Genomic DNA, 24921 nt, shown 5'->3' on the forward strand with positions numbered 1-24921 from the left:
AAAATCCCATGTTTTTGCGAAAGAATTTTAACATTTTTGTTCAAAAATGCGGTACCCCCATCACTGTGAGAGGTTTTAATTTTAGTGGAAAATTGTGTTTCAAAAAATGTAATAAACATCTCAAACACCATATAAAAGTCCGATTTGGACTTAAGCGGATAAAGCCATGTGAACCGGGAAAAATCGTCAACAAACGTCACATAATAGTGATAAGAATCAACCGAAGTAACCGGAGATGGGCCCAAAGGTCACAATGCACCAAATCTAAAACACAAGTGGCACATTTATCATTATTATAAAAGGGTAAGCGATGTGATTTCGCTAGTTGGCATGACGAACATACAATTGGTTTAGGTAAAATAGAAGACACCAAAAGAAGTCCAAGTTTATTTAACAAAGAAATTGTGTCAAATGACACATGACCCAAACGGGAATGCCATAACTCAAAAGAGGCCTTCGATCCATTTCGAGCAAAGAAAGCACGCGCCACCGGTTTATTAGGAAGAATGTAGAGCCCATGATCACATCGTCCGCGAGCTAGAGCCCGCTTCGTTTCCCAGTCCTGAATTTCACAATAATATTTGAAGAAAAGAACATCCACGTCATTATCATAAATTAACTGGCCAATGGAGTGTAAATTTTTCGAGATACGGGGAACCACTAACACATCCCATAACCGAAGTCCATTAGCAAGAGAAGAATGTCCGATAGATAAAATATGAAGAGTATTACCATTACCAAGTTGAACCAAGCCATCACCATTCAACGGTGCGGGTTGAGAAACTGATCCCAAGGAAGACACCATATGATCTAAGGCACCAAAATCAACATACCAATCCGGGTCGGGAGTATTATTGACATTACATTTGGCTAGAAAGGCTTTCACCAAGTCGGTGTCATTCATGGGGGCCGAAGAGGAAAACGAGGACAGTTGCGGGAACTGATTTGAATAATGGCCATTGGTGCGACATAGTTGGCAATGAGGGGAACAACGCCCATGGCCACAACCACTGCGAGCGTCGCCACCACGAGGAGCCCTACGACCTCGCCTAACAGTCGTTGAGGTGCGCCAGGGAGAAGTCTCGCCAGTGAAAGCAATGGGAGGCGGCGACGAACCATGAAGTGATGTAAGAAACATTTCATGCCCCTCGGCTTGGGCAAGCAAATCACGGAAAATATGAGTATGATGGGACGCACGAATCGCCATCGAAAAGGATTCAAAACAGCCACCAAGACCACATAAAAACCATGGCACTTGTCCGATTCATCAATCGTGTGACCAATGGCCTCTAGTTAATCACAAATAGCCTTAAAACGATGACCATAATCCGAAACAGAAGCGGTACCTTTAGAAAGGAAATGGGGTTGATCATGAAGATTCTAAACCCGCTCCATACAAGTGTTTCTGTAGGCAGACTTGAGAGTCGTCCAAATAGCACAGATGGTGGAGAGACCCACCACCACAGAAAATGCCTCATCGGTGAGAGATGCTTGAAGCAAAATAAGGGCGCATTGGTCCGTGCCTTGCCACTCTGCAAACTCTGGGTTCATGGTGGTCTTGTAATCAACAGTAATAGATGATGGCGGGGAATTAGAAGAGTCGTCAATATGGCCAAAAAGTTGTTGATTTGAGAGGAGTGGGGTCATTTGATTCACTCACAGAAGGTAATTAGTGGAAGAGATGTGGATTGTGATGAGGTGATGAATGGTGTTCATGGGAAGGGTGGTATCATTGGGGTTGGATGTTGACATTATGAAACGACGGTGGTGATGGAATTCCGGTGAGAGGGGAAGAAGAAAACCGAAAAGAAGAGAAGAGAAGAGGAGGAATAAAAAGTTTAATTAGGGAGAGGAAGGGAGGAGTTGGCTCTTGATATCATGTGTAAATGAATCTCCATATCAAAAGACATGGGGTTATGCTCATTATATAGTGGATATAATTTCATATAAGCTCCATAAAGAATACAAAAAGACATACAATAGTTACATATAACCTACACAAAGAATACAAAGAGACATAAAAATAAATATAGTCTAATACCTACCTTTTTTTCGAGGGGAAAATGATCAAGGAGGTAACCAATTGTTGATTTTGTTCACATTTGGTTTTTATGTATGCAATATATCATCGAACTTGTTGTTTATGTTTACCACAACCCTTTTGATTGACTATCATTTGTGATAGCCAATTAAAGGTGATATGATGAACACAAACAACAAGTTTGATGATATATAGCTGGTAAATATAATGTTATGTGTTTGCTAATCTTCAATGATGAAAATATATACATTAGAAGGCTATTTGTAGCCATTTACAACAGATGGAAAGGAGAATATTATGGACCTAAACTTGGCAAGATATAACAATAATATATTGACCGGGAATAAATCAATGTCATTAAATTTAAATTATACATTTGAATCTTTTGATTGATCTGTAATATGCCCCCGCAAGATGGAGGATCCATTGGAGACTCCAATCTTGGACCGTAGATGAAGAAATGTAGAGCGAGGCAACAACTTGGTGAGAGCATCTATAGATTGATCTGTGGAGTTGATAGGAACACTCGAAGGGAGCCATTGATGTCTTTTTCTCGCATAAAGGGATAGTCTAAGGCAACATGTTTCATCCTATAGTGGTAAACTGGGTTGGAACACAAATAGGTGGCTCCTATATTGTTGCAATAGAGAGTGGGAGGGTGATCTGTGGTTATACCAAGTTTGTGGAGTAGATTCTCTACCCAAGAGACTTCTGCCGCTACATTGGCAAAAGCCTTGTACTATCCCTTCGTAGAAGATCGGGATACCAACTTTTGTTTGGTAGATCGCTAAGAGATAATGTTTCCTCCAAGATATAATAAGTATGCTATAATGTTTCCATCCAGAGTTTGCTATGTGTCACACTTATGATCGTCCACGTCTCCCTAATCTCGACGAATTTAGATGTTCGGTGTGTGTGTTGAGCATGGTGCGCACTTGGCGTACACCTCTAAATATTTTATTAGAATTCATATCTTCCTTATAAGAATCTTGTTTCTTACCATGTTTATATATTTGTGTAGCTCTCTACTAGTACTACAACTTTCCTTAAGGTTGGATTGCCAAATTTTTACTTTTATTTTTAACACTTATTTTATATTTTTCTAATAATCGTATTTTTTTCATACGAACTCCGTTTTTGACATTTTTCCTTTCAAAGTCCTTATCTTATGGGGTACTACAATTTTCCTTTTCGTGACGTTAGTTCGAACTCAACCGATTTATTTGTGCCAATTTGACGTTAACAACATTATTAATGCGGTTGATTTTTATCTTTTTTAAAAATAATAACTCCTCCAATCCGAGTCATTCATATTTGACCTTATTATTATCTAACTGATCATATTCTTCTTTCAATATGAAAAGTTCTTTTATCATCGGTGGTTTATGAAAATATCTAGTGACGATTGGTGATAGTAAATTCCCAACTTTCATAGTAGCCAACTCAACTAGAAGTGCAAAGTAATTAGAATGTATCAATAAACACAACAGGCTATCCACCTCACGTAGTGTGCTAGTGATAACTAAAAGGATCATTGTCGGTTGACTCTTGAAACTCTCAAGATCAGTATGACACCTACTGGCCTTGTAATATATAATTTTTCTCTCAAGAAACATTCCTTGACGACGCAAAACGAATATTCAAAAGTTCATGCGGATTTATGACAAGAAAACACTTCATAGAATAGTTCTCAGTTTATCTTTTGTTTCTCGATCAACGAGAACATCACAACTCCAATTCTAAATGTGCTAAAGTAAGAAAACATTATTACTGAACATATTACGAGGGGTTATCATTATTCTTAGTTTGGAATAAGTTTCAAGATATGATTCATAGTTAAAAGAGCATGGCTCTAAAACTAGATTTGGAATGAAGCTTGAGTCATCTATGATCGAACCTTTTCCAACAATGTTCGTGTAACAACCCAAAAATCATAGGGTAAAAATTTCATTTTTATTTTAATCAAAACACTCATGTAACATTTATTTATTATAATCAAAACACTCATGTAACATTTATTCAAGCATTTAATAGTATTTCAAAATGAAACAATTATCAGAGTTCATTCCCAAAATCACGTATTGTGGAAAACACGGGTGTATGCGCTGTGATCAAGTCGGGCCCTTCCCTTTCGAACCGGAAGTACCTGAAACTATAAACCATAAACTTTAAGCACAAAGCTTAGTGAGTTCCCCAAATACCACATACCATACATATCAAACGAGCCATACATATCATACATATCCAACAATCAATAAAAGTGCTATGTGTCAACCATAGTCTTGCGATTATGACATGAGCTGTATCATGGTCTTCCTTGCTAAGTCAGGGGTCGAAACCCTAGGTCTTACAGACAAGTAGCAGGAGCCACCTCCTGTTCTTCCATGGAAGCATCACAAAGACAACTAGCATACAATCTACACTACTTAACAAACTAACTGTCAGAGTTCAGACTCTGATCTTGCATACAATTTTCTAGGAGCCACCTCCTAGTCTTTTATACAAAATGCCAAGGGTCACCCTCGGTCTTCCTATAATACATAAACCGAATGGGTCGGCATTGGTTCCTTCGACCCATATAACAGTGAAGAGACTCAACTTGAATGATGAAGCTCATTGAAAAAAATCCTTAGTTGTTGTTGTGACGACTCCCCAAGCTATCAGTACAAAATAACACCCAATTAGCAATTGGGTTCCAATCTATGGCCCATAATCCATACTTGGGGTAAAATGACCATTCTACCCGTGGCCCAACTTGAACCAAAACTGAGTCTCAAATCCAATAACCAAAAAGGCACAAAACCAAAACATCCATAAAGGCCCACTAATGGCCCAACTTTCCAAATTGGACCCAACCCCATATGGGCCTTATCCTAAGCCCAATATATTCCTTAGTCCAAAAAGTTGATCTCAGATGGCCCAAAATGCCCAAGGCAACAAGTCTAAAGAAGTGGCCCAAAGATGCGAAGCCTAAAAACACAACAAGCCCAAAGCCCAGCTGAATGCCGTACGCAGGGCGTACACTCAGCTACATTGAGCGTACTCGATGAATACAAATCACGACCAAGGACTAGGTATACTAGGCATACGCTCGGTTACGCGGGGTGTAACTCGACTCATTCCAAAACTTATTTTCTGGCTTAACCACTTAAGCACTTTGCACCCAAACTTAAGAGAACCTTAAAATAAAGCTCTTAATGCATAAATTCAGCACCTTTATGCATTTTCATGACATAATGGGACCCAACAACTATCTTAATCCATTAAGACGCATTCTAATCCAACTAGAACATGCATGGACCAAAAGCAAGGATCAAGATACCATTTTTACAAACTTATAAACTCAGAAAGGGCAAGATTTAGCTATCTTAGCTCCTGGAGTGGCTCAAACTCACAAAGAGGATTCAGAACCCAAAAATAAGCACAAATCTAGCCCTAAACCCATAAAACATAACAAGAAGCCAAGGTATGAACTTGATACCTTAAATGAGCTTAAAGTGAAGCCAGTAGTCTAGATATATAAGTCTTCCTTTGAACCACAAGCTAGCACCAAGCACCCTTTCCTTGAAAATGAGCAGAAGCACACCAAAATGCACACTTAAATCTCACAAACACTAAATGAGAGGTTAGAGTTTCCAAAATGAGGCTAAAAGTCAATGGAGGTTGAGAAATGAAAGAGCCTTGAGATCATAAGGATGCTTAAATAGTGTCTAAACCCTAAAATTTAGGGTTTGGCACTCTGCTAATTATGCTGGGCGTACTCACCTAGGAACGCGCCACTTACCATGCATGCATGGGACCGATTTGCTATTCTTTTCCATTAGGGGCCATTTCTGCCAATAAATTTCAAATTTTCCTAACTTCCTCATCTTAGGTCCGTTTCCAACGAACCTTATATCCACGAAAAGATGGCGAGAAGCCCTACGCTTCTAACAACTCACCATCTCCTTAAAACTTCCCGAACAAAAACCCAAAATTCATAAAAGACCGAATTATCAAATTACGATTATACTCTTAGCCTCCGAAGGCACCAACAAACACTTGGATCACTTAAACCACAACACCCACCTTCGAAAAGGGCCAAATCCTTTATTCCCCAAGGCCCTAAGCATCATGACAACTGATGATTAGGCCGCATCCTTACATAATGAAGCAAATCCAAAACCGAGTATTATAGTTTGACTCGTCTTATTAGTCATACTACTGCACTAAGATGTTCTTGGAGGATTAATTTTGATACAAATCCATAATTAATAAGATAATCATAAAACATGATACTAAAGCACTTCCCTTTCTTTTTAGATTGGAGAATCTTTTATATTTCTGCATGATAAATTCTTCCATTCGTTATGCTGCTCATGAACTTTCAAAAGTACTAGAATTCTGGTTAATCTTATAAACAAAACCATATTTACTAAAACATCAGTAAATCATGACGAATAGAGTTATCATCCATTATAATGGATCTGAATATTGTATATCAACTTGTACTAGATCCATTAATCTCACACTTGCCTCACATAAACATGTGGTCAATGAATCAATCATATTTTTCCAATGAACAAGATTCTCCTATATGATATAACACTAAGTATCTGTCCAGTTGCTTTTCACTTGGTCAATTATGAGAATACCAGAAGAAATATCATAAGAATCAAACCACAATTAATCTTACCATTATTAGAAACATAACTAACTCTTCCATTAATGTCATTGAAAGGAAATAAGATAAGGCAACTAAGTAAACCAAAACTTCGTTTTATTTCTAAAAAGAAAATTGGAACTTGTCCTTACAATGCATAAAATGAAAAACTATATTTCTAGATATCCCTGAAGAGTAATAGCAATCTATTAAATTTTCCTAACTCCCTAGTAGTAGCTCCAAATTCTAACCATCAAACAATGCGACAAAAGTCCATTCCACATGATTAGATTTAGCTCACTCTGCTTAAGCTTCCCTTTTTCTATTAGATTATGCAATACCATCAAAATGTGATCATCACATTATGTATTAAGATTCTAAGAATAGGAACTTGTGGAGTTAGATAATGGATGAACCTTAAGTGGATTCATACGAATTGACTTTACTATCTCTAAGATCTTTTAAGTATTTTGGGCAGCTTCGCTCCCAATGTCCATTCAATTGGAAGTAAAAACAAATGGACTCATTGGGGTCAATATTGGGAATGATATCAGAACAAACCTTTGTCTTTACCATATGATCAAAAGGTTTGACCTTGGCTGATCCCTTTCGATTCAAAAGTGAAATCTTTTTTTTGAATCACTAATGTTTCCATTGTCAATGTCCATGGAATTCTTGGAATTAGACCTTATAGACATTTCCTATTTAGTTGTGTTCTTAAGCATTTCTTCTTTAGCAACTGTCAACATATAGGTTAGATCAATTAGAGTTACATCGAGATTCCTTATATGAAGGTTATTAATGAATTAACCATCTGACTCAGGATGAGAAAGAAGAACCAAATCATTGGCTTGCTCCTTTGGGAATACGATAACCATCCTATCCAATTTGTCAACGTACGACTTCATTTCCAGAATGTATGCACAAAAAAAATTCCATCTTCTTGTTTACATGCCAAAAGGGCTTGCACTGTTTCATTGTTTCAACTCGTGATGTTGGGAGAGTCACATGATGAGGAGGTAGAAGATATGAAGAAGCATGATGTCCGGTTCAACCATTAGTCGAAGAAGAGAAGATTTTTTCACCTTGATTTTAATGTGGAAGACCATCTTCAAAAGACCGAGGAAATTTTTTTTCCATAGAACGAGGAAGACCATCTTAAATTTGGGAGAAGAGAAAATTCAAGTTAGTTGATTTTAATCCTTAATTATTAACCCAAAATTTAAATTAAGGCTAGGATCTATATTTTCATTTCGTAATATGAAGAGGGATGTCGTAGTCATATCACGAAACTATTTTAGGTAGGTAGACCATTTCACCATTACAATCACATGAAACTCCCAGATCTTTTGAGATTCAATGAATCTTATCAATGACATTATTAATCTCGATTACTCTCTTACCAAATGTGACCAGGATGTCAATGATCACAATTAAGATGTGAAAACCATGCAAACTGGATCAAACACCCACGGTGAATTTATAATCTCCCATAGATGTGTTGGTTAACCACATACACGCCATCTACAATTAGAAACACAAGTTGTTTCTCTATTTCATCTTTATAGTCCCAAATTAGTGTGTCGAATAACCATACACGCTCCACTAATGACTCATAAAGAAACAATGTGCGTTTTCATGGATTTACATACACTTCACATTTTTCCTAGAGCAACTAGAGTTGAGATTTAAATAAAAGGTTCTAGTACTTTAACCCATGTAATTTTCAAAAAAAAAGGAAAGGGTTACCAAGTTTTAATTATTCAAATTTTAAGGCATTTAAAATTGTAATTTACGAAACTAGAAACCCTAAGAGATCTTGTCATATTTTTCAAAAAAAGGGTGGAGGCTAGGGTTTCAAGAACCGTAGCCTTTTGGGAAAATTTAAGGCCATTAGAATTTAATTTCCATAACCCTACTTTTGATAAATTCACTAATATGCATAATCAGTTAGAAAACTAAGGCTCTGATACCACTGATGGATTTTCTAGGTTATAAAAATTACATATAAGCGGAAAAACACTTAAACCCCTAAGTTCGAATGCAACGTAGAAATGATCTATGTTTTCTCTATTGATTGCAATAACCTGTAAACATCAAAAAAACCTATAGAGAGGCTACAAAAATTGAAACTAACATAAATATTAGGGTTACATACCTTTTGATTATTATAGAAAATAATCAAACTAAAATCCTGTTGGAGTTCCTTGGAAAGTAAGCACCAAAAACTTGGATGTCTCTAACGGCTCACACCCAAACCCAAGAAATTGAATACACTTGAGGAGAAAGGAGGTGGGTGTAAATATTTGTTCATAACCTTCTTGAAAGAGAGAACCTCGAATTTGAGGTCCCAAAGGGTCCTATTTATAGTTTATGAAACTTAGGGACAAAACAAGATTTGAATAATTAAATAATGGATTTAATTCCATTTCAAATCCTTTCCTTATCAACATACATGAGGCTTTTGAAAACCCTAGAAACGATCTCAAAATCATCCATGACATGATGCTTCAAGAATTGTCTTTTTTGCTCAACTATTGAAAAATTACAATTCACCCCTTACACCTTTAATTAATTCCAATTAATCCTAATTTAATTCTAGATTAATTCTGATTAATAATTAACCAATTCTAGTTGATGTAATATTAGCTTATTAACCATATAAATTAATAAATCAATTATTTTAACAATTGATGTCATATTAATTTATTAATTACATAATAAATTAATAAACCAAATGTCTATTTCCATTTAATATATTAATCCTATAATATATTACAAAATCATTTTCAATTAGTTTATTAATCATATAATAATCTAATAAATCATCATCTCTCTATAAATTTCATTCTAATAAATTTCTAGTTATGAGGTCAACCCAGAATGGACTTTGCTTCTAATTCAAGAATATACCAATTTAGTTACTAGCTTAGACACCTTAATCCAACACATCCTATATAGACACCTTAATCCAATATATATATATATATATATATATATATATATATATATATATATATACCAAATACATATACTTTCACATATATACATAATAGCATCCTACTTATACCAAATAAAGATACTTTCACATACATATACCAGATATACACCAAAAACACATACATTCACATATACACACCAAACTTACAAAGATTCACATACATATGCCAAATATATATACATATGCCAAATTTCACATAATTTATACAAGTACACATATTTTGCAATTAATATCGAAATTCACAGTAAAAATAACGTGTGGTGACAAAAATCAAACAAATGGTGCAATGGTGGCGGTAGTCGCCAGCGGTGACAACTAAAGGAAATCAAAAACTGAAAATGACAAAATTTTGCCATTAATCAATATTATAATCTAAAAAATCAATGTTACAAGAGAAAGAGAAAGAGAAATGAGATGGATATGCCCTACCATCGCCTTAAATGCTCCATAGTCATCGAAGAAACTGAAAATATGTCGTCGCTATCTCCTTTTCTAGCAGAATCTCACAGTGGGGAGGCAAATGCTCGAGTTCGCCGACGGTGGCCTAAATCGATGCGAATCGTCAAAGAAGAGGGAAGAAAAAAACGACAACAAATCTGGAAGCGAAATAGAAGCAGAAAGGGAAAAGAGGCGTTGATTTTTTTTTGCTAACCATTATTGGCGACTCGACTCAATTGCGGCGCCAGCTATGGAGGGAATTATTACCGCGTCTTTTATTCAACCTTTAGTGGCGAAAAAATGGCCGTTTTTTTATGTCACCGCTAATGGGTTTAGGCAAAATGGACTCTTAGTCGTTGGATTAAAATATCTATTGGACGGTTGAGGGTTGCCAGAACGGGTTCACACGGTTCGGTTCCCGAAGCCATTACCGGTGACACCTTCTCCGGCAATGAGAATATTTCATGTAGTGCTAGCAGTGACGGAGCTTGAACTTTTTATTTGGGGGGGGGGGGGAGCCAAATTTTATAGCTTTTGGGCCTAATATGTAAAAAAATTAAAATTTAAGGACTAATTATGATAAAAAAACAGGGGGGGGGGGCACAACCCCTCCTGGCCCCAAAGAAGACCCGTCCCTGAGTGCTAGCGGTGTTAGTTATAAGGACAAATGGTTTACAAAGTTTGCTCTGGAAGGAACATTCATGCAAAACCTGTTTCATAAGAACTGCTTTCGCGAAAAAAAATTTAAAACATAAGACTATTCTTGAAATTTTTGTTGAAAGATATAAGCTACACAGTGGCAAATTAGTCAATATACAGGAACTACATTTATTAAGTTGATCGTTGTGGCAGTTACAAAAGAAAAAAGAGAATCGGTTCTTTGAAGGATCTCTCAGTGAATTGTTTCTCAAAGGTTTTCACGGTTTTGATAAAGAGTTACAATGGTTCTCTTGAATGGTTGTGATGGTTAAGAAACAAAGATGGTGGTTCATGACTGACAGATGATGTAATATGATGTAAATCGTGTTGATACTATGATTAATAATAAAATCATGTTTTGTTGTACAAGAATTTTGTTCTATTCTATCTTTTGTTTTCAATGTTTCTCGAATAAAGTGGTATTAGAGCCATGGTGGTTCATGATTGAAAGATGATGCTAAACGGAGAAACCATTGAAGGCAAGAATGATCATGAAAAGAACAGGAAGAGAAGAAAATAAAAGAAGATGGTGTAGTTTATGGGGATGGTGTGATGGTACAGAAGCCCTAATGACAGGAAATGATAATAAAAGGACATGAAGGAAGAGCAACACAGAGGGATAACGAGGAAGAAGGAGGATCTAAGACCCACTTGAGTCAGACTTGATGAAAATATTTGGTGACATTACAAGATGCGGTGGAGACCATAAATTGGTGGTTGTGATTATACAAAACTTCAAAAAAATGAAGTTTTATGTAGACGTTGTTTGTGTGTATTCGGATGAAAAGATTCTGGATAAAGATAATGATGTGTGTGTAGGGGGATCAATAAAAAGGAGTTGTTTAGTCTTGTGAAATTACGTTGGCTACCATTATCTTGTTACATAAAAGCAAATCAAGATGATGATGTTTGAGATTGATCCCAATAAATTTAATGATGATTGTCTGGGTTTGGTAAGAAATCCAATGAAAATGATGATGATAATATTGCAATATGATTATGATAAAGAGAAATTACAAGGGTTCTCAATGAAAAGCGTGAAGACTATAAAGCATAAAGCAGATATAAATACTAGCTAGACAAAACCCTAATGGGCTAAAGGATAAAGGGCCCATAAATAAGTGGGCTAATAATATATAGGCTAACATCCCCCTCAAACTCAAAATTCCACATCAATAAGCATTGAGAGTTTGTCACACATGAACCGAAACCGAGAAGCAGATAGAGCCTTTGTAAAAATACCCGCAAGCTACAAGGTTGATGAAACAAACAGAAGCGATATGGTCCCGAGCTATAGGTGATGACGGGTAAAATGACAATCAATCTCAATGTGCTTCGACCGCTCATGAAAAACAGAATTCCTCACAATTTGTATTGCACTTTTTTTTTATCACAATGCAAGGGAGTAGATGAAAAAATGTGAACTCCTATATCCGCAAGCAACCATCATAACCAGATAATCTCACATGTGGTTATAGCCATATCACGATATTTAGCCTCCGTGGAAGATCTAGAAACAACTTCCTATTTCTTTCTCTTCCATTAAATGAGGGACTCCCCAAGAAATATGCAAAATCCGGTGGTGGATTTACAATCATGACGATCACCATCCCAATCAACATTACTATAGGTACGTAACTTAAGAGAAGACATCGAGGGAAACAAGAGGGTCTGAAACTGAGTGCCACAAAGATATCTCAGAATACGAATAACAACTCCCCAATGAATAGATGTAGGAGCAGTAATAAACTAAGTGACAACATGAAAAACATGAGCAATATCTGGACGAATAACTGTGAGATAGACAAAACTTCCTAGAACAGTGCGATAAAGATTCGGACCAGACAAAGGAACACCATCAGTAGGAGAGTACCGTGCATTGGTTTCAAGAGGAATATCAACAGTCAAATTGTTAGAGAGGCCCACCCGTATAAACAAGTAAGATATATATTTAGTTTGAGAAAGAAGATACCCTTTCTTAAAATGAGATACCTAAATACCTAAGAAATAACACAATAAACCCAAATCCTTCATAACAAATCTATGAGCTAGATCATACTTCAAAGACTCAATACCACCATGGTCATCACCAGTAATAATCATGTAATCCACATATAAGGACAAAAAAATCCGTCCTGCACTCGAGCATCTAATAAACAAAGAAGAATCTTGATTACTCTAGACAAATCCAAGAGAGGTAATCACTGTGGAGAAATTCTCAAACCAAGCACGAGGGGTTTGCTTGAGACCATAAAAAGCTTTGGGAAGCCGAAAAACTTCACCCGAATGATGTTGAATTCCTGGGGGAGGAATCATATAAACCTATTCATGGAGGTCACCATTCAAAAATAAATTCTTGACATCCATTTGAAAGATCTTCCACTGTCGAACGGATGTAACCGCAATCATAAGATGGACTGTCAACATCTTTGCAACTGGGGTAAATGTCTCCTTGTAGTCAAAACCGTACTGTTGGGAATACCCTTTTGCTACAAGTCTGGCCTTGTACCGCTCAATAGACCCAACAACTTTTGTTTTTATCTTGTACACCCAACGATAACCTATCATATGTTTCCCAGGAGGAAGAGGAACCAAATCCCATGTATGAGTCTGATGAAGAGCAGTGAGTTCCTCAGCCATAACATTCTACCAAAGAGGATCTAAAACAGCTTATCTATACGATTTAGGTTCAGACATATGATGTATGCACGCTATAAATGAAGAAAATGGTCCTGAGTATGTGGAGTAAGCAAAATCTGGAAGCTAGGTGGACTTGACAGGACGAGTAGATCTTCTAAGGGGTGCTGGTGGAGGTAGATCTTCAATTTCAACAGTCGGAAGAGCAGACTCAGGAACAGGGGGAGTCGAGGAACTCTTTGAAGAAGTGGGTGTGTCATGAACTAAAGGATAATGTGGCATAGGTGGGTCTTTGTTAGGGTGCAAAGTCACACTTGGATGTAGCTTACCCTTATTGATGTGTAAATGAGTTGTCTTTCCTATAAGTAGGAAGCGAGTGACACTCATATTTAAAATGATCATTTTGGAGTGTTAGTCTAGAGAGAGAATTCGTACAAGACCCATTTGTATACTCTTTCAAAATCTAATGAGAGCTTAACAAGATTTATTTACTCCATGTGTTCATAGTTTACATGATGATTCACTAGATCTTTCTAAATCCGCACATGCCATCATAATCAACACCACTACAATTGGTATTAGAGCGGGTGTTCTTGATTTGATCAAGAATTGATCCTTGATGACTTTCTTGATTTGGTGATTCATTTTTTGATCTTTGATCTTTGTGTTTTAGAGAGTTTGGATTCTAGAAATCGAATTCATCTTTGATTCTATTCATAATTCGATTTTCTTCGCTAGAATTCAAGTGATTTTTACTTTCTCTCTCTAAAAAACCCATTCAAAATCACCTTCTCTCTCTAGAAATCTTCAAGTTTTTTTTATCATGGTTCGTTTGGAGTATGATTCTTGGGTTGTAATCATTGAAGGTGTGAAATACAAGGTCAACAAATATCAAATTTATGGGTTATTGTTAAGTGGTTTGATTTCATTGGATTCTATGGTTTCTTATAGAGGTTTGAAGGATGTTCATGGAAGATTGATATTTCAACCACTTTCAAAGATTGAATGCTTGTATGATCTTTCCATAATCATGTTAGTTCGTAGTGATAACCGAAAAGAAGGACAAGAAAGACATTTGTTTAATAAAAGATACATTTCTCTTGTGGAAAACCCAAGTGATCTTCATGCTCTTAGGTTTGTTGAAGATGTTCTTGATGTTCTTGAAGTTCATGATAAAAAGATTCAAGTTGATTCTCATGATGAATTTTTTTTCTTGATTGGAGTTCAAACCGATGATATTTTGTGTTCTTGTGATTCGTTTGAAGGAATGATTCCTTATCGGAAGCCGGTGATCTAAGAAATTCACAAGTATTAAACTCCAAAAGATTTTATTCAAACTCAAAAAATTGAAGTTATAGAAAGTGAGTTTGTTCATGAAATCAAGTCTTCAAGTTGCAAAAAGATAAGAAAGAAAAATAAGAAGAAGATTAAACGCAAAAAAAAGCGGGTTTACTCACAAAAATCATCAAATATTGTGAAGCCGAAATCCGTGAAGCAAATTTGGGTTCCAAAGCAACAATCTCCAAGTGTTGCATTGAATTTGAAGTCAAAACCCAAAAGTATTGGTGGTTCTTTTAAAGATGTTCTTGGATCGTTGAAGAACACGAAGAACGAGTTGTACATATCGCATAATGGGTAGTACAATGTTCAAATTGGAGATTTTCTCATTCCGAAAAAAGAACCAAAATCTTCTAAATTTGATTCGTTCGTTGAAAATGGAACTCGATACGTCAAGAAGGTAACTCAAATTCTCAAATGGATTCCAAAACGTCCATGATTTTGATTCGTGTTTTTTGTTTTTCATTTTTGATCAATTTGTCTTATTGGATCAAACAAGTTTCAACCCCATTGATTGATCCAATTATTTTTTTTAGATCAAAACTCAAATTCAAAATCATTTTCTAAAATTTCGATTTTCACTGTTCATTGATCAAACTTTAAACCGAATCCTATCATCTTTTCTATTCATTTGTTTAATCCTTGAGCCCATATCTCGAAAACTATTTTTGAGCCTAATTAAAACATAATCTTACTGTTCATCTGATAGTCAAGAGCCCAAAACTTCTTTCGATCAAACGCTGAGCCCACTACATTTCATAAATCGTTCAATTTTAAGTCGCTGTTCTTCGTTTCTTAGTCATACGCATTCAATGGTTGTACAATGTTCTTGACTCTCGATTTCTTCATCCTTTGCTTATATCTTCATTTTCGTTTCTTTATATCTGAAATTCGATTGGCTTTAATTGTTGAAGAATTGATTTTATGTATTGTGTTCAATCACAAAAATCAATAATGATCAAGTCAGAACTAAGAAGTCGGAATTTGATCTCTTGATTTTGATGAAATTGTTCAAGAACATTATGAACGGACATGAAGAACAGTTGGTTTATCATGTTTTTGATCTGAGATCAGGCAATAGAATCATGAATTTAGTGTTTGTTGATCTTTGACTTGGAAAAGTCAAACTGTAAAAAAGTCAAAATCGAGATTCATGAGATGAATCGAAGAATTGTATGCAAAAATCAATAGGTTTGGTTTGAGGTTATGGATGTCGAAATCGAGCTTAATTTGAGTTTAATTTCGAATTTGGGTGTATTGTGTTCTTGATGACGAACTCTGTAAGTTGATTGGAGTCGATGGTTGGTACTGAAAACGACGGACTAAAGATGATGTCTTGGAGTCGATGGCTTAAAAACAGCTTTGAAATTGTGTTAATGTTGATTTTGGAGTCGTGATAGCGATTTTGGTCGATATTGTTGTTTTTGATTTTGGATGTTGATAATCGGGTTTGAGATGCTATCGACGTTAATGGTCGACTGATTGTGGACGAGATTTCGAAGATTGAGCGTCCCAGTGTTTGATTTTTGATCAATTGGGAAGACTAGATTTTGAAAGTTCGGAGTCTGGGTTTGAATTTTGACTTCGTTTGTTGATGGTTGTTGAAAACAAAGCAGTATTTGTTGCAAACGAAGACCTGGTGATGATATTGATTTTGGGAAGTCGATGTTTTGATTTGAATGATAAAAGCGAATTCTGTATAGTTGATGACTTGGTTGACATCGATTCAATTTTGGATTGTTTTGTTATCGATGACCAGTTGTTAAGAGCGAAGACTCGGATTCAATTCTTCGTTATCATTGAAAAATCGTATTCGTTATTGGTTGATTGATTGTTAATAACGAAGATTTTGAAGGTTTTCTTGAGAAGGAATTGATGTTGTAGGAACCAATTGCGATGGGTCGGTGTTGGTATATTGCTTGGAATTGACGTTCACTGGTTCGCGATTTTGGATATCGAATGATTTTGAAAGTTGGATATTGATGATTTTGGCTTCAATCAAAAAGCGACGTATACTGGGTTTTATTAATCAAGAGTCGATGGTTTTGAGGTGTCAAAAAGCGAAGCCTTGTCCCATTGATTTCGAATGTCGAGTCTTTGATTTGAAAAACGAAGTATTTGATAACGAATGTTTTAATAACGAAGATTTGGGAATTGATGTCGACTAACGAAAGATTTTGATGGTTAATCTTGCGAAGCGTATTTGTGTAAAAGCGAAGCCTGTTGATACTTCCTTGCCTGACAAACGAAGTTAGGAAGAAGAAACCACAACAATTTTCGACATTGGTCCTTAAAGTTTCGAAAGATTGATAATTTTTACCCACCTTTGAAATTTGGGGTAATTTTCGACAGATTGTAAGAAATAAGGTAGAATTTTCGAATTGGTCCCTGAAACTTTCGAAAGTTTGACAGTTTATACCCATATTCGAAAGTTGGACTAATTTTCAAAAGTTTGGAAGTGAAGAATGCGGAAGTTTCGAAATGAGTCCCCGAAGTTTCGAAAAGTTGGCAACAAATACCCAACTTCGAAATTGGGCTAATTTTCTGAGAAACTGAAGAATGTACATTTCTGGTCCCTGAGTTTGTGTGAATTTACACTTTTTACCTAGTTTCGCAAATGGGGGAGTGTTTCGCATATTTGGCTGTTTTTGGTGCAACGGGTCCTTGCAAAATTCAGAAAGTGACATTTTTTACCCGAATTTTGAAAAATCTTGCAACTTTCACCCAAAAAAAAGTCAAAAATTTTCACGAATTTGGAAATTTTTTGAGGCTTTTTCGTGATTGTTTATCCATGCAAGATTTTTGGTGATTCATTTTTGGTACACATCAAGGGGGAGTATTGTGAAGTTTATTCCTCGGGCGCTTCTCACCTTTAATGGGTTTTATAATCATTTTTTGATTATAAAAAGGGGGAGAATGATGAGTATTCGAAGTAGGTTTGTCGGATATTCATTTGCGGATTTGAAGATCGGTGTTACTTCGAGGGGAATTTGGTCTTGATTGCGCTAGCTCGTTGGAGACTGAAGCTGGGACATCCAATCCTAACTTTGAGGGGGAGAATGTTAGGGTGCAAAGTCACGCTTAGATGTGGCTTACCCTTATTGATGTGTAAATGAGTTATCTTTCCTATAAATAGGAAGTGAGTGACACTCATATTTAGAATGATCATTTTGGAGTGTTAGTCTAGAGAGAGAATTTCTACAAGACCCATTTGTATACTCTTTCAAGATCTAATGAGAGCTTAACAAGATTTATTTACTCTATGTGTTCATAATTTACATGATGAATCACCAGATCTTTCTAATTCCGCACATGCCATCATAATCAACACCACTACAGTCTTGAGCCTCTATCTCTTCATCAAAAGGATCAATATGCAGAAGATCAGACTTCATTACTTTGTGGGATGTAGAAAGAATCGAGTAGAAAGGAATATGTTCCAAAAAGGTGACATGTCTGGAAACATATTACTTCTGACTCACAGAATCATAGCGACAATATCCTTTCTGTCCAACACCATACCCCAAAAGGAGACATTCTTGAATTCAATGAAATAGGGATATGATTAATAACATAAACAGGAGTTAGGATTGCCTCTCCCCCAGAAGACACTAGGAACCTGCGCAGTCAAGAGCAATGAGCGGGCAGTCTCAACAATATGACAATGTTTTCGTTCTACCACACCGTTTTGTTGAGGAGTGTTGGTATACGATGATTGGTGTATGGTATCATCAGAAGCAAATAACTGAGTAAAATCATTAGAGGTATATTCACCCCCTAAGTCACACCTAAAGCACTTAATCACAGCCGAATGTTGAGTTTTAATAAGAGCTCTAAAATTGCTATAAATACCAATGAAATTAGATATGTGTTTCATAAGATAAACCCATGTATATCGAGTATAATCATCTATAAAAGATACATAATAGGTCGACCCATACTTTGTGGATACTGGTGCAGGACCCCACACATCAGAATGAATAATGTCAAAAGGAGCACTAGAACAAGACATACTTTTATTAAAAGGTAAAGCAGAGAATTTTGCTAGTTTACAACCACTACAATCAGAAATATCATAAGTGTTCAAATGACCCAAAACACCACCAGATGCTAGAAAATTCAAACGTGATACAAAAACATGTCCCAAACGAGAATGCCAAAGATAAAACTCAGACGACAAATGACTCAAACGAAAAGAAGACAAATCAATGTTGGAGGCAGCAACAACATATACTTTGAGAACCTTCAAGACATATAGTTCCCCCACCCTACGACCGATCCCAATCACCTTCTGGGTGTGTTGATCCTGTATAACACAGACAAAATCAAAAAAGAACACCCAGTTACCAGACTTACATAACTGACTGACTAAGGAAAGATTCAATGTAAGTTTGGAAATATAATAAACATCAGGGAGTGCGATATGATAAATAGAGACAGGCCCAACACCCACAACTAGCATAGATGTATCACTAGCAAACATAACCGAAATAGATGAAACATGTGCCAAAGAATTAAATGATGACAAATGAGGAGTCGCGTGATTGATTGCACCAAAATCTAAAATCCACAAAGATGAGGGAATACCTGATGTACCGGATGAAGTAGGACCAGAATGAGACATGGATGCAGACATGGCAGTGGGATTAAAGGCCAAATACTGTCTGAAACTCTCAAAAACCCTGGGATCCAATGTAGATGGTGGCATGTTTCCAACAAATTCTTTGTCAACTGGTGGTGTAGTAGCTGCAGCAAACTGTAGAGGATGAGGTGTCCATGGAGCAGTACCAGAGGAACGTAGCTAAAACTTCTATTGACCATAACTATTTTGTTGTCCCGAATGAGGCTGACCAGATTTAATCTTGTTGACTAATAATGGACACCGAGCTTTCCAATGATTTTTCTGTTTGCAGAATGCACACTCATCATAAGCAACCCTTGAAGTTTGTCGAGATTGATTAGAGGAAACAACAAGCACAACAGGAGTGGAAGTTTCTTTAAACCCTTTGTCCGCATGAGACTTGATACAAGTCACTTCAACAATCAACTCACAACATAATCCACTGAGGGAAGGGAGAGCGAGGAAGAATCGTTCCTCGTAGGCCTTCAAAATCAGAACACAAGGCTATCAAGAACTGGACCAAACGCTGTTCTTCCCTCCTATCAATTTAAAACTAAAAATCTTTTAACTCTTTAGATTCAGTAAGAGCCAATTGATCCCACAAATCAGTCATAGCAACATAGAAATCATGAATGCTCTGGTCATTTTGTTGAAGAGCACGCATATCATATTCTAACTAGTATTGTTTAGAAAAATTAGACTGAGCATACAGTCTCTCCAAGTGATTCCAAACTTCCTTTTCTGTGTCATATTTAGCCAACTGCATACCAATAGACTGAGCAACATAATTATTAATCCAAGCAATGACCTGGAGTTATTAGTCTCCCAAGCATCAACCAATAAATCGAAATTCTCAACTTGAGGCACTGAGGGTTTGTCTTAATCCCGGTGATATAACCACATATTCTTCCCATGGAGGAAGTTCTTCATAACGTAACTCTAATATGTATAACTCTTTCCATCTAGACGAGTACTAATTGACTGAAGGGAATCATCCTTTCCAGTCATGTTGACAATGAATAAATAATCACAATAACAGTATAACAATATGAGAATGAGAGGAGCAACAAACCAATAGAAGCAATCAATCGGACAACAAGAAATCAAACAGCAACAACGAATCAACAACAACAACAAATCGAACAACAACAACGAATCAATAGCAACAACGAACGAATACCATCAAGCAAACGAAATTCACCAATAAAGAAACATCAATATTTCGATCCGCGCCACAGATGACTGCTACAAAAGCTTCTAACAACGTATCAAACCTCTGTTTTGATACCATGATAACATTGCTATATGATCATGATAAAGAGAAATTACAAGGGTTCTCAATGAAAAACATGAAGACTACAAAACATAAAGCCGATATAAATACTAGCTAGACAAAACTCTAGTGTGCTAAAGGGCCCATAAATAAGTGGGCTAATAATATATAGGCTAACAGATGATACTATAAATGATGATGATGAGAATACAACTTTAGAAGAAGACTTTGAAGATGAAATAATCATTGCTCATGTGGGAATAAGAAGTTGTTTTATGTGGTGAAGGACAACATTAACCAGAAGACTATCCAGTAAGTTTCTCATATATAATAATATGAAATGATGTCACTACTAATTTGTTCTTATTGAGCACATAGATTTTCAAGGGTAAAGTATGGTTATCTAAAATATTTTACGAAAAAATTACAAACAACTCATGTCCTTTAATAGAAAGAAAAACAAAAAAGAAGTGCTATATTCAATAGGCTGTAAAAGCATTGTATTTAAAAAGCTGCAAAATTATAGATGAAGTCAACATAATAAAAGAAAGAAATGTTTGTTACAAGACAAGAAGGTTTGTATATTTTTGATCCAGGGGATAATTGGTGCTACTCTCTAATCATGGTATCAAGCCTAAATACATCTCCGAAGAAAAAGTTCCTATAGAAGTTGTAGAAGAAGCTTGATATTTTCCCTCTCTAGCTTAAGGAGGAATGTTAAAAGCTAAAAGCTGGACAGGGGCAAATTGGTTATAGGAACAACATTTATTAAGTTGACTGTTATGGCACTTACAGAAGAAAAAAAGAGAATCGGTTCTTTGAAGGATGTCTCGGTTTTGATAAAGATTTACAATGGTTCTCTTGAATGGTTGTGATGCTTATGAAACAACCATCTACTCTCTCTCTCTCTCTCTCTATATATATATATATATATATATATATATATATATATATATATATATATATATATATATATATATATATGAAGACAGTAAATAAAATGAGGACGTGAAGACACTACTTTTATGTTATTATTCTGCTAAGAATTTTACATATATGTTCTATTGTTGTAATGCTAATGTGAATATTTGTCGTATGATTACTCATATATTTATTTGCAGTAATTTATAATGTTAATATTAAAATATGATTATTCATATATTCAATACCGAATAAAAACATATGACAGTATATATAAGATTCATGGCAGAATAATAATATAAAAATTGTGTCTTGATGTCGTCACTTTATTTACTATCTTCATTTGAACTTATATATATATATATATATATATATATATATATATATATATATATATATATATATATATATATATATATATATATATATATTGTAATATGATTTAAATGGTGTTGATATTTTGATTAATAATAAAATCTTGTTTTGTTGCGAAATAGTTCTTTGTGTTTTATCTTTTGTCTTCAATGTTTCTCTAACAATTTTGTCTAAAATATAATATCCAAAATTTCGGGTAGCCCGTTTTGGACACTCATATACGCTACCATTGAACACCTACCGTCCTTCCACCGGTTACATGGTGGAAAAAGAAGAGGTTGTGGCTTAGGCCATCTCCAATGCACTAAACTAATGGAGAGTTGTATGGATTGTCATGTAGGAAAGAAAATATACATATTCAATTTAATTCTTAAAAAAATCATAAATTTTGATTACAATTCTATTCTACCGATGGTCATTCAACTCCACACTTTCTCTCCTCGATATTATATTCACATTTAATTTATTAAATGTTTGATATCGATATAATATAGTATAGTATGAATATAGTAGCCAGTTAATGAAAAAAAAACTTAAATCGAAACATAAAACCCATCAATATAGTAAATCAAACCCTAGAGAGCTTATGAACTTTCTAAATAAAGAAATAAACACACAGACATAAAATACACTCACTCCATCGTCCCTTCTGGAATTTCTGGGAGCTGATGAAGCACACGAGCACAACTGTACACAGAGCAGAGAGCTTGAACAGTCGACAAGAACAACATAAACAAAGCAGCCAACAAAGTGAGAATCTTCCACGATGCAAATACATACTTCTTCATGAACTTCGACAATTTAACCCTCCATGTTTTAGCATACCTTTTATTCACATCTTCAATAACCTTATCCATTTTGGGAACTTTGGTTAATTTCACAGATTTGCTCATGCCATTCCATAAATTTGCAACCTCTTTGTCGCTCTTTAAATGGTTCAAAACTATCCCTCTTTCACTTAAAAGCTTTGCGTCTTCTTCAGTATCAATTATTCCATTCATTAGCTCAGTGTAACGAGCCACCACCAATGGCCCCGCTGCAACACAGGCTTCATATGCTACCAAGTTTCTCAAGTACACCTCTGTGTTTACGTCCAAATTGACTACTGGGAGGTAAAGCGTACATGTTTGGTTATCGAAGCTAATGTCTAAGATTCCACCATTAACGGGTGAAAAAAGGATCCCAGCTTTGGCCATTTCAGTGACGGATGGGATCGTTATTTCCTCTATTAATGGCACCTTCGAATCGTTACTGTCGTCCTTTGATTTCTGCTCTTCATCACCACGAAAGTTTCTTAGCATGTTTTCTATGGGTTCTTTAAAGAGTTTGAGTATAGGAAGGTTAGACAAGATCTTCCATGGCAGTTTCATTACAACTGTAACTGGCTTGCCGAAAATTATTTTCTTGAAAATCTTTACCAGAGCGGCGTTTGATTTGGAAAGGATTTTCCAAATAAAATCCGTGAACCTTCGAAGATCACTAGGTTTTGCAAATGATTCTTTCTCTTGATCACCATCGCCGGCTTCCTCGGTGATACCTTCATACTCGATCTCAATGGCTTCAATATGGAGTTCTTTGTTGTTTGGCACAGTCAAGTGGTAAAGAAAGTCAAGGAGGTGATCACAGTCGTCGATGTCAACATCAGACAACTCTTGTTCTTTAAATGGAGAAAGCTCGTGGTATAACCCCATAAGCATTGACTTCAATGTCTCTGCAGCTGACTTGTTTTCATCATCCCGAATCTGATGCTCCAGCATCGTCTTCATGAGAAACAACGGGATCTGGTTCTCCACCATAACCAAATCACGAAGAATCGCCATATGCGAAAGTTTCTTCCCGGAGGCATCCACCAAATGTGACATCGAGGATGTAACTTTCTCGAGTGTTCGACCTTCTTCTTTCATGGAATACACGCGAAGGAACTCCAGTAAAAACGCCATGTCAACAGCCATAATCCAAACCAGTACCTCTCCAGACATATCAAGAAACTTGTGGTAGCTAGCACGGATTCGACCCTCGTCTTGTTTCCTCATCGACTCCACGATGCGTTCGAAGCTTGTATTCATGAACTTCTGTGTACGACGTGCTGCTTCAAGCTTGTACCTTTGCATGTCATAGACCTCCTCCCGCCAATGGTGGAAAGGACCTAACGCAACTTCCTGTGGGATGTAGGATTCAGGGTCGGTGGCAAGGAGTACTTTAGGGACAGTGAAGATACAAACGGGAATTTTAGATATTTCTTCATCATCGGGTTCGATGATGGATTTACGCATGGTTTTCACCCATCCTTCTTGATCGATGTTGGATTTGGTGAAAGAGTGGGAACCGGAGAAGCTGCTTGATGAGGATTTCATGGTGATGGTGTTGAAGATAAGAATGGTGTATGGCCTATATTACCAGATATAATCTTATATATACACTGTTTGAAGGATTGGCTTAACAGAACGTGATTTGCGTGCTGGATATTTCAGGGCAACCAAACTTTTGATGGGAATGTGAAAACGAAAAAAGTAAATAATTTCCCAATAGATATGGGGTTCTTTTGTTTTTTTGCGTTTTGTTTTTTCACGTATAAGAAAACAAATAAAATCTTTAAGTTTCATTTTGTAGTGACTCAGAAAGAGCAGAATTGAAAATACATGCTATTATAAGCAATAAAGAAACTTTTGCAATAATTTACGAAAATGCTTAGAAAGACCTTCTTTATAATGATCCTTTTTTTTTTTTTTTTTTTTTCATAAACCTAGTTTAGGAATGATACCCATATCAATCTATTTAAATAAATAAATAAATCACTATTAAAATATATAAAAGTTATACCCAATTGGATTTTTATTTTTAAAACTAATATAAAAAACTTTAAATAAAAAAACCCACACAATATCTTGAAATAGTTTTTTTTATCCAATAAGATTTTGAAATACATGATCCAACG

The 24921-nt window shown here is 35.8% G+C and overlaps 1 pseudogene; it reads right to left on the reverse strand.

Moving 5' to 3' along the window:
- Window positions 1-22503: 22503 nt before the first annotated feature.
- Window positions 22504-24408, reverse strand: LOC145102736 (putative UPF0481 protein At3g02645 pseudogene; annotated as a pseudogene).
- Between the last annotated feature and the right edge of the window lie 513 nt (window positions 24409-24921).

The sequence above is a fragment of the Lactuca serriola genome, chromosome 4 (genome assembly GCF_051521515.1).
Source record: "Lactuca serriola cultivar US96UC23 chromosome 4, Lser_US96UC23_V15, whole genome shotgun sequence".
Lineage (NCBI taxonomy): Eukaryota > Viridiplantae > Streptophyta > Magnoliopsida > Asterales > Asteraceae > Lactuca > Lactuca serriola.